This window comes from Medicago sativa, chromosome 6 (assembly GCF_051527215.1).
Source record: "Medicago sativa cultivar Bolivia chromosome 6, Bolivia_mono, whole genome shotgun sequence".
In the NCBI taxonomy this organism is placed as follows: domain Eukaryota; kingdom Viridiplantae; phylum Streptophyta; class Magnoliopsida; order Fabales; family Fabaceae; genus Medicago; species Medicago sativa.
In genome coordinates this window covers 71339260-71350470 of record NC_140754.1, presented here as the reverse complement: position 1 = coordinate 71350470, position 11211 = coordinate 71339260, and the positions used below count along the sequence as shown (strand labels likewise).

Sequence of the window (11211 nt, the reverse complement as noted above, 5' to 3'; positions counted from 1 at the left end):
ACAACTCCAGTGTCTAATCATCAAAGCCATTCTTGTATACTGTGACAACGTTAGTGCTGTTTACTTGTCAGGTAATCCTATCCAACATCAACGCACAAAACATATTGAAATGGATATCCAATTTGTGCGTGAAAATGTTGCTAAAGGTCAAGTACATGTTCTACATGTCTCATCTCGCTATCAAATAACTGACATTTTCACCAAGGGCCTTCCGCTGCAATTATTTGATGATTTGCAGAGATAGTCTCAACATCCTTCAACCTTCCGTTTCGACTACGGGGGCGTATTAGAATATAAAATATTCATTGTATAAATTATTAATATATTGTATATTAGTTAGAGATAATTGAGGCACAAGTTAGATATACTTGATGCCCAAGATACTTGATGACCAAGTTAGAGATACTTAAGGCCCAAGACAACATCATTGTATAAATATGATGTATATCATAATGTGGATAGATGTCCGTCTTTTAGGTGAAGTGTGAATTTGGAAAACTTATTATTTCTTTGAGGTGATAGTTGTTGATGATAATTCTTTGGTAATTTTAATTTAATGATTTGGTGATGACCTCTGATGCACAAACGCGGCTGAGATCCGCCGTGTCCTACGCAGTTCTGACACGGACGCGCTTACGACATGCGAACGATTCGCGTCAGATGCGGATCTAGCCGTATCCAACAAAAAAAAACTTACAGCGGACGCGGACGCGACACCGCTCAGTTGAGTACGACACGACCCATTGACAAAAAAATTTAAAAAAAAAATACAAAAAAGGAAGAGAACTAGGTTTCAAGGCTGGGGTATCAATTTAGAAACTATAAAACCCAACTCACACATTTCTAATCTTGTTTTCACTGCTCACTGTACACCCACCGCACCTTTTTCGGCGCCACCGTCTGCTTCCTTCCCGTCGTCTCTCCATCTCGTCGTCGTCTACTCCAGGTTTCTATCAATTTGCTTTCTTCTTTTCTTGTTTATAATTTCATGGGTTTTCACTTTTCAATTTTCTCTTTGTTTGATGTGCTATCGTTTTCGTTATCTGTTTGCAGCTTCATGTTTTGCTAAAATTTTGACCACCACACGTTTTGATAGAAAACTGTGTCTGAACTTTATGACCACAAGTTTTTCTGTATGAAGTATATAATATAATAATAATAACACAAGTATGAACTTTTATCACATGGTGATGGTATATATTTTATATTATAATATGTTCCCTTTACACAAGTCACAAGACCTGATGAAGGATAAAAGGGATATAATTTTAAATTTTGTATTTTTGTGAATGTTTGATAAAATATGATATTAAAAAGTGAAGAACGGTGGAAATAGGTAGAAAATGGTAACCAAACAAATTCTCAATCCAAGGACGATGTTTAGCTTGGTAGAGGATCGCTACAAGAAACGTGGTTTCTTGATAAGATCAAGGCATGGTTCAATCCAAAACCACAAAGAAGCAAAGCTCCCAAATTCACATAAAGTGACTTTTTTTAATCAAAATTCATTTTTTTTCTTATTGAAATTTCGTGTGCCTTTTATACACAAAGGTTCACACTAATTTTACAATGAGAAACTTAAAGGAAAATCATTAATTCAACAAATAAAGCTAACATAAATGCCTATGATGCTGAATTGTTACAAAAAGGTTACAAATTGATTGCATCATTTAAATGTTGCATAATTCTCTTGATTGTGTAGATGTTGGTCAGCTGTTTCTTTCCTTATGTGTGCGCCTCCACATCTTGCTCTTGATTGCTTGAATGTTGGTCATCTCTTTAATTTAATCGCAACCTGAAACTTTTAGCTCATTTTCTACCATGATACAAGACGATTTTGCTCCTGAGTTAAACATATGAAATGTAGATAATTTTGTTACCTTTAAAATGCTTCAAAGAACACGTCAATCAGACATCCAGAGCTATAGATATGACAAAAACGAGACAGATATATATTGACCTACGAAAATAAAAATTTTGAACCAAAAATAATTTGGTTCTCTTATTCAACGATGACTTTATTATTCTTGTCAAGATATAACATTTTAGGATCACATCACCTGGTCAACACGTTTTGTCCTATATGATTTATATATACATGTTATACCCTAATTTTGGACCTAAAAATACTAACTCAATTCTTCTTTTCTTGCATCTCAAACCATTTGATATGTCTCTGATCAATTACATCTTTCTCTGCATTTTATTTCTATGTTATTTGCAAAATTCATGAAAAAGGGCATTTTAGTCATTTCCTATGTTAAAATTTCTTTCAGTCTTTTAAAAAAATTGGGTTGAGTCCTTTCAAGTAGTTTGAATAAGTCTTCATTTCAATCTATGTCGAAATCCATCTCAAAAATTGCATTTGAAGTCATCTTGAGTCAGTTTTGCACCTAGGGGCATTTTAGTCTTTTCAAGTGTCAAAACTCTGTTCAAATCTTAAAAATTGCCTCTGAGTCTTTCAAGTTGGTTTAAATAAACTTTTGTTTCAAATTCCCTGAAAAAAATCCATTTTTTAAATTGCATCTGAGTCATTTTCAGTCGTTTTAGCCCCAGGGGCATTTTGGTCATTTCACACGAAATTTCGGCAGAGAGAGGTTCCTTTAAAGTACCTCATTTAGGCCATTGGTTCGTTTTAGTCCGTTTTGTCAATTTTAATCGTTTCACTTTACGTTATTTTCCAAATTACCAATTTTAATTCATTTTATTTTTACTTTTTATTTTTTAGTCCTAAATTCTTAAGATTTGCATTTTAAGTCCTTAATTGTCCAAGTCATTAGTCCAGATGCCACGTGTCAGCTTTTCATTTGTCCGAGAGTTAGTTACGCCACATGGCAGATCATGATTGGTCCAGGCATTACTGCATCAGCCTATAAAGCCCAGTCAGCAGTCAAAAATTCAACAGATCCATTCATCACATTACAACTCAGCACTAACAACTTTTTCTTTTCTCTCTCTCTTTCATTCAGATCAAAACCGTAAAAACCTTCAAGAACAAGATGAAGATTCATCTTCATCTTCAACCCTAACCGAACCAAAATCACCACAAAATCCTCCAAATCCTCTCAATTTCATATCAATTTTCATCAATTCAACCATAACAGATTCATTTGAGCAAGCATTTCATCGAAATAGATTCCAAATTCGACAAATTTTAACAAAATTCGATTGAAAATTACGAAGGTTCCACAAAATTTGCAGAGGCTCTCAGAAGCATCATCATCATCGAGCAAGAATCACACCAATTCTGCAATTCAAAGTGCGAATTCGTCACGAAGTGTGACAAACTCCAGCACCGATCACAGAGGCGCGTGTAGATCAGAGAAGAAGAGGGATCGAAGCTGGATCGAACCAGAGAAGAAGGAGAGTGAAGCTACGCGCGCGTAATACCTCAGAATCGCAGCAGAAACCAAGAACGGAGAGGGACGAACAACAACAACAACTGTTCGTAGCATCTCCAGATCGTAATTGATCCAGAGAAGGTACGAATTTCATTTCTCAAAATTTGCCTCTGCCGTGTTCCTCTCCTTTCCTCATGAATAATCGTTTTCGAAAATATGTGTAAAGGATGCAAAGAAATCCCTCCTATTCGTCTTAAATCCGAACCAGTCCTTGTTCCTCTCAAGAAAATATTTTCGAAATTCAAAGTTAGATCTAGACTTTTCCGTAACTTTTCTGTGAAAAATAGCTTCGGATTTGAGACGAGGAAGGAAAAGGATGTTAGAAAACGTAGGTTTCTGTTGAAACGGAGGAGTTTGGAACTCCGACGCGGTGGCGCCACCACCGGCCACCACGCCGGAGTGAGCCACTTCGTCGGAGAAGATGAAGCTGCTTGCAGAGCTTCTCTCTCTCCTTTCACATGTTAGAGAGAGAAAGATTGGGAGGAAGTGAGGGTTGAACCGGTTCAAACCCTTATATACTGTTAACAAACCGGTTCAACCCGCTCCATGTCCAAACCGACCCATTCCCTGCATTCTTAGGCCCAATTACCTGCCTGCACACGTTTTTGCTATGCGCCCCCCCCCCCCCCCCATTCCTGCATGTTTTTACAATTTTCTTGCTATATACACCCCTGCTTGTCCAAATTTGTCTACAAAAAATCCTAAAAAAAATTCTATGTGTTCTTGATATTTTTCTTAACATTTTGGTGACATTTTTTGTGCTAAGACTTGAGAAAAGTATTTGAAGCATTTTTTTTCTTATTTTTGTTAGAATTAGTAATTTTCTTGCACTTTTTAGTCCAAAAATCCTTTAAAAAAATTCCTAAAAATTCATGAGTGTTTCTTCATGATTTTGTGACCCTTTAGTGTTAATTTTACATAATAAAAATTGGTAAAAGATAATGTGGCTAATTTTCTTACTATTTTGTGATATTTTGTGTTAAAAATGAATGAAAATTTGCTTGATTTCAATCCCAATTGCTTGATGAATATTTGTGATCTATACCACTTGATTTCATAGAGTTTTAGCTACTGTTTGTGTTTGGTATTAATGCATGAGTGTGAATCTTGATTGGTTACTTAGCTTACAAGTTAGTGGTGTAGTTAAATAATGCAAGTATGCTTAAGTTTGCTTCCAAAATGTCAAGTTAACCATGTTGCCTTAATTCCTATTCCAAAATTTGATTCTAAACCTTTAAAAATGTATTGGAATGTGAGAATTATAGGTCATATGGCTCTTACATTCTATAAGCAAATTTTAGTCATGCTTGCACTCATTTTGCCTTTATTTTGGTTTGTTTACTATACTTTGTGCTATAGTGTCTTTCTCGCTTTATTTCATTTGATATTGTCATGTGTTACAAGCCATTTCATTTCATGTCTCATGTTCTTCATGAGCATTCTCATCTCATCTCATATCCACCTTTAATTTCTTGCACTTTAATTGTTACCAAGGCTTAGTATGTAATAATTAGGACTTTTTGTACTTTACTTTCATGCAATTTTAATTCCTTGCAAGACCATAGAATGTAAACTAGGGCATGATGTAATAAGGACAATGGACTCTAATAATGTACACCGACACAAGCACTGACACATGCACTCACATCACTTTAGGTATATAGCTAGAATATGCATGTTTAGATGTATGTTTAGGATTGTATGTTTAGATGAATGGTTAGGCTTTATACTTAGAAAAATCATTTTCCAAAAAAACTTGAACAAACTTCACTCAAATCATTTTCAAAATAAACCTTGGGATCAAAATCCCATTGAATTTTCCCTTTTCATTTTCTTAGTCAAATTCCAATGAAAATAATCATATTTGACCTCTTTTGCAAAATGACTAATTCAACCTCACAATTTCATAATCTCATGCCCTTGAGGCCTCTTTTCCTCATTCTTCAAAACTCCCATTTTCAAACTTAAAATCAACCAACAAAAACAAAAACATTTTTTGAAGAGAACTACGGTGGATTTGATCCCTTAATCGGGTACGTAGGCAAGGAACAAAATTCCTTCAATTCAACTAAAATAAAAATTCAAAGACATTCTTCTCCCTCAAAATTCTTCACTTAGCAAACTTTAGGTGTAAATATCATTTCAAAATAGCATTTAAAAATAAAGCGCGCGCGTAGAAATTAAAGACGGTTCCTATAGGATACTATAGTCGTTATGGGTGCCTAACACCTTCCCGTAGCGAAAGCAACCCCCGGACCTCGATTCTCAAGGGTTTTGCTTACTTTTTCCCTTCCCAAGAAAAAATGAGATATCACCGGTTAAAAAGGTTCAAACGTAATCAATGTTTGACACCCAAAAACCAAGATAAAACAGCTGGCGACTTCACTGGGTAGATTCGAGAGTTACGCCTAGTCTTTATTTCCACGCTTGCGCTCTTTTTTTTGCTTGTTTCTTTTACTTGCTTTCCTATGTGAATAAATGTTTAATTTCTTGCAAACGTGTGGGGTGAGAATATCAAAAGTCCTGCATCCGGGCTGAGTGAACTTAGGATTTAGGACGGATATAATCGACAATTCATTCCGGGGGTTACCTCGTGTTTTGGATTATGCGATCAATCCCACATAGTTGAGGCATTTTGGGGGTGATGTTGTCGGCGCGTGTTGTCGCGTTTAGGCACTTTACTTCTAATTGTTCTATGACGCTATGAACCGTAGATAACCAAACCCATCCATGGCCATTTTCTAGGACGTAGTGCGGAGGCTAAACCGGGTGTTGTCTCGAGTTTTAGTCGTCACGCGATACTACACTCAAGTTAGACCTTCCACGGATAATCATGGAGCGAGTGTTGTCTCGTGACACCGTGATATACGTCGGAGAGGTTGCAACTTGGGAACCTTTTTAGAACCCGGTTACTATTATCCAAAGCCCTAGTTTCACCGGACACCGTGTCCACCCGTGACTCCTTGACTTTGAACTTCAACCCACCATGTTTTCTCCGAACTTGAACATAATCATGCATACATGCATACATGCATAAACTTTTTTTTCATGCATTTATCGGAGGACTTAGACAAGTCATCTTTTGAACATCACGGATGTGAACACCAAGTGATACCATCTCAACTAAACTTTTAGTTTTGCTCAAGATTTTCAAATAAAACCGTGTTTCTCTGTGATGTTCACAACCACTTTGACAAAGTCCTCTGACAAAAAAGAGTCTTTTCGCATTTTCATATCATGCATCATATGCATCATTCATCGGTCACAAATGGCTTCCCGTGCTCTTTGTCTCCTGGTTTTTCCGCCGCAGTCTGAAAGGTGGCTCGTGCTCGCAAGATTCACCAACCGGCTAGAATTCATCAAACAAGATTGTACAGGAGAAGAAACATGGCTAACCTTGAGGAAGAGAATGCCAGCCCCTCGGGCCAGCCCATTGAAGAGTCTAATCTGGACGAGATTTTGAGGCTTATTAAAAAGAGCGATTATAAGATTGTCAACCAGCTGCTGCAAACTCCGTCAAAGATATCCATCTTGTCCCTGCTCTTGAGCTCAGAAGCTCACGGGAAAGTGTTAATGAAGGTACTCGAACAGGCATATGTCGATCATGAAGTCTCTGTGGATCAGTTCGATGGAATAGTGGGTAACATTACTGCTTGCAACAACTTGGGATTTGGTGATGGTGAACTCCTCGAAGCAGGGAAACACCACAACTTAGCTTTGCATATCTCAGTACACTGCAGGTCTGACATGATATCCAATGTGTTGGTGGACACTGGATCATCCTTAAATGTAATGCCGGAATCTACACTAAGGCAGTTGAGTCATCATGGAATTTCTCTGAGGGGAAGCGGCTATTTGGTTAAGGCTTTCGACGGATCTCGCAAAGATGTTCTTGGAGATGTAGACTTGCCAATTACCATTGGTCCTGAGACATTCCAGATGACTTTCCAGGTCATGGACATCAATGCTTCTTACAGTTGCCTCCTCGGAAGACCGTGGATTCACGATGCTGGGGCAGTAACTTCTACCCTACATCAGAAACTCAAGTTTGTGAGGAATGGTAAGCTTGTCACTGTACAAGGTGAAGAAGCGTATCTGGTTAGCCAAGTGTCATCTTTCTCTTGTGTTGAAGCAGGGTCCGCCGAAGGGACGTCATTTCAAAGCTTGACTGTTGAAGGGGCAGAACCCCGGAGAGCTTGTGCTAGTATGACTTCATTGAAAGACGCCCAGAAGGCTGTTCAAGAAGGGCAAGCTGCCGGCTGGGGCAAAGTGATTCAGATTCTGGAAAACAAGCGTAAAGAGGGCCTTGGATTCTCCCCAACCTCTGGCGTTTCAACAGGAACTTTCTACAGTGCTGGGTTTATCAATGCTATTGTTGAAGATGCTGCTGAAAGTAGTTATGTGCCTACATTTGTTGTACCAGGAGGCACCGTGAGAAATTGGGAAGCCATCGATGTTCCTTTAGTCATGCATGCTTCCATGTAATGTGTCTTGTTGCTCATGTTTTCTTCGTTTTCAAAATAACAATCCTTTCCCTCTGCCCAAGGCGAAAGTGATATCATTGTAAGGGCATGTTTGTTTCGGCATTGCCGTTATCAATAAAAGTTGTCGTCTTTCTCACGACTCTTTGTTTTTTTTACTTTTTAGTGCCTTTTTCTTGGAAATAATGGTAATGCCAGAAAAAACCAAAACATCTGTATTTTCTTATTAATTTCAAAAATCTGCATGAAAAAACAATTTTTCTAAAATCATCCCAATCATATTATGCAGATTGAACCACAACAAACCCGTTGAACACAGTGACCCTATGGTTCCTCCAAATTTTGAATTCCCTATATATGAAGCTGAAGATGAGGAAGATAATGAAGAGATACCGTATGAGATCACTCGGCTGCTTGAGCAAGAAAGAAGAGCCATTCAGCCTCACCAGGAAGAGATTGAGCTTATCAACCTGGGTACTGAAGAGATCAAGCGAGAGATCAAAATTGGTGCTGCACTTGAGCCAGAAGTGAAAAGGAAGATTATTCAGCTTCTCCATGATTATCCAGATGTCTTTGCATGGTCCTATGAAGATATGCCGGGTCTAGATCCCAAGATTGTGGAACATCGGATACCGACAAGACCTGAATGTCCTCCTGTCAAGCAGAAATTGAGAAGGTCTCGTCCAGACATGGCCCTTAAGATCAAGGCTGAAGTACAAAAGCAAATTGACGCGGGTTTCCTCATGACAGCTGAATATCCTGAGTGGATTGCCAACATTGTACCAGTACCAAAGAAGGATGGGAAAGTTCGAATGTGTGTTGATTACAGAGATCTGAACAAAGCCAGTCCAAAAGATAACTTCCCATTGCCTCATATTGATGTGCTTGTTGACAGTACTGCTCAATCCAAAGTGTTCTCCTTCATGGATGGTTTCTCTGGCTATAACCAGATATGGATGTCACCTGAAGATAGAGAAAAGACGTCCTTCATTACTCCGTGGGGAACGTTCTGTTATAAAGTGATGCCGTTCAGCTTGATAAATGCTGGTGCTACCTATCAAAGAGGTATGACAACTCTGTTTCATGATATGATTCACAAAGAGATTGAAGTATATGTTGATGATATGATTGTGAAGTCAAGTGATGAAGAGCAGCATGTTGTGTATTTGAAAAAGATGTTTGAAAGATTGAGAAAGTGCAAGCTGCGGTTGAATCCTAACAAGTGTACGTTCGGTGTAAGATCGGGAAAGTTGCTAGGCTTCATTGTCAGTCAAAGAGGCATTGAAGTTGATCCTGACAAAGTCCGAACCATCAGAGAGATGCCAGCCCCTCAAACTGAGAAGCAAGTCAGAGGTTTCCTCGGACGTCTGAACTACATTTCAAGATTTATATCTCACATGACCACTACTTGTGGACCAATTTTCAAATTGCTCAGAAAGAATCAGCCTGTTGTATGGAATGATGAATGTCAGGAAGCTTTTGATAGCATTAAAGAATACCTGTTAGAGCCACCTATCCTTGTCCCACCAGTGGAAGGAAGGCCTTTGATTATGTATCTATCAGTGTTAGATGATTCAGTGGGCTGTGTTCTCGGTCAGCAAGATGAGACTGGTAAGAAAGAGCATGCTATCTACTATCTGAGCAAGAAGTTCACCGACTGTGAGACTCGATATACGATGCTTGAAAAGACTTGCTGTGCTTTAGCCCGTGCTGCCAAACGCCTGCGTCATTATATGGTGAATCATACAACTTGGTTGATATCCCGAATGGATCCAATCAAGTACATCTTTGAAAAGCCTACTGTTACTGGAAAGATTGCGCGTTGGCAAATGTTGTTGTCTGAATATGATATTGTGTACAAAGCTCATAAAGCAATCAAAGGAAGTGTCCTTGCTGAGCATCTTGCTTGTCAACCTCTTGATGATTACCAGCCAATTAAGTTTGATTTCCCTGATGAAGAGATTATGTATCTGAAAGCAAAAGACTGTGAAGAACCACTGATCAATGAAGGGCCGGACCCCAATAGCAAGTGGGGATTGGTGTTTGATGGTGCTGTTAATGCTTATGGTAAAGGAATTGGGGCCATCATTGTAACACCGCAGGGGCACCACATTCCTTTCACCGCTCGAATAACTTTTGAATGCACAAACAACATAGCTGAATATGAAGCATGTATCTTGGGCATTGAAGAAGCCCTGGATCTGAGAATTAAGCACCTTGACATCTATGGAGATTCTGCACTTGTTATTAATCAGATAAAAGGTGAATGGGAGACTCATCATGAGAAGCTGATCCCATACCGTGACTATGCAAGACGTCTGTTGATGTACTTTACCAAAGTTGAGCTGCACCATATTCCTCGGGATGAAAATCAGATGGCTGACGCTCTCGCTACCTTGTCTTCCATGTTTCGTGTCAATCACGGGAATGATGTGCCCGTGATCAAGGTACAACGTCTTGATAGACCCGCTCATGTGTTTACTATTGAAAATATGCCAGATCAAGCTGATGAGGATGTGAATGATAAAAAGCCTTGGTATTACAACATCAAACAGTTTCTGCAGAGTCGTGAATATCCACCCGGTGCTTCCAATAGGGATAAAAAGACTTTGAGACGATGGGCTAGTAAATTCCTGCTGGACGGAGAAATCCTATTCAAAAGGAACTATGACATGGTCTTGTTGAGATGTGTTGACAAACAAGAAGCTGAGAAATTGATGCATGATGTACATGACGGTACATCACCAAGTGGGTTAAAGCTGCTTCCTATGCAAATGTTACCAAGCAAGTGGTTGTCAAGTTTATCAAGAATAACATCATCTGTCGATATGGTGTTCCCAACAAGATCATCACTGACAATGGTTCCAATCTGAACAATAGCATGATGCAAGGTTTATGTGAAGAATTCAAGATTGAACATCACAACTCTTCTCCTTATAGACCTCAGATGAATGGTGCAGTTGAGGCCGCTAACAAGAACATCAAGAAGATTGTTCAGAAGATGGTCACTACTTACAAATACTGGCATGAAATGCTACCTTTTTCCTTGCATGGTTACCGTACTACGGTGCGCAGTTCAACCGGGGCAACTCCTTTCTCTCTTGTATATGGCATGGAAGCAGTTCTCCCTCTGGAAGTGGAGATTCCCTCTCTTCGAGTAATCATGGAAGCAAAGTTAACCGAGGCTGAATGGTATCAAAGTCGGTATGATCAATTGAATCTGATTGAAGAGAAACGTATGGATGCTATGGCTCATGGACAGTTGTATCAAGTGCGAATGAAGAATGCTTTTGACAAGAAAGTCCGACCTCGAGAATTCAAGGAAGGCG

General features: G+C 38.9%; 1 long non-coding RNA gene across 1 annotated transcript; it reads right to left on the bottom strand.

The window, feature by feature from the left end:
* Positions 1 to 861: 861 nt before the first annotated feature.
* LOC146916629 (uncharacterized) lies at positions 862 to 2100 on the bottom strand. The gene is made up of 2 exons (XR_015013956.1): positions 2061 to 2100; positions 862 to 1241 (listed from the first exon to the last, which is right to left on the bottom strand). It is a non-coding gene; the product is annotated as an uncharacterized LOC146916629 (long non-coding RNA).
* Between the last annotated feature and the right edge of the window lie 9111 nt (positions 2101 to 11211).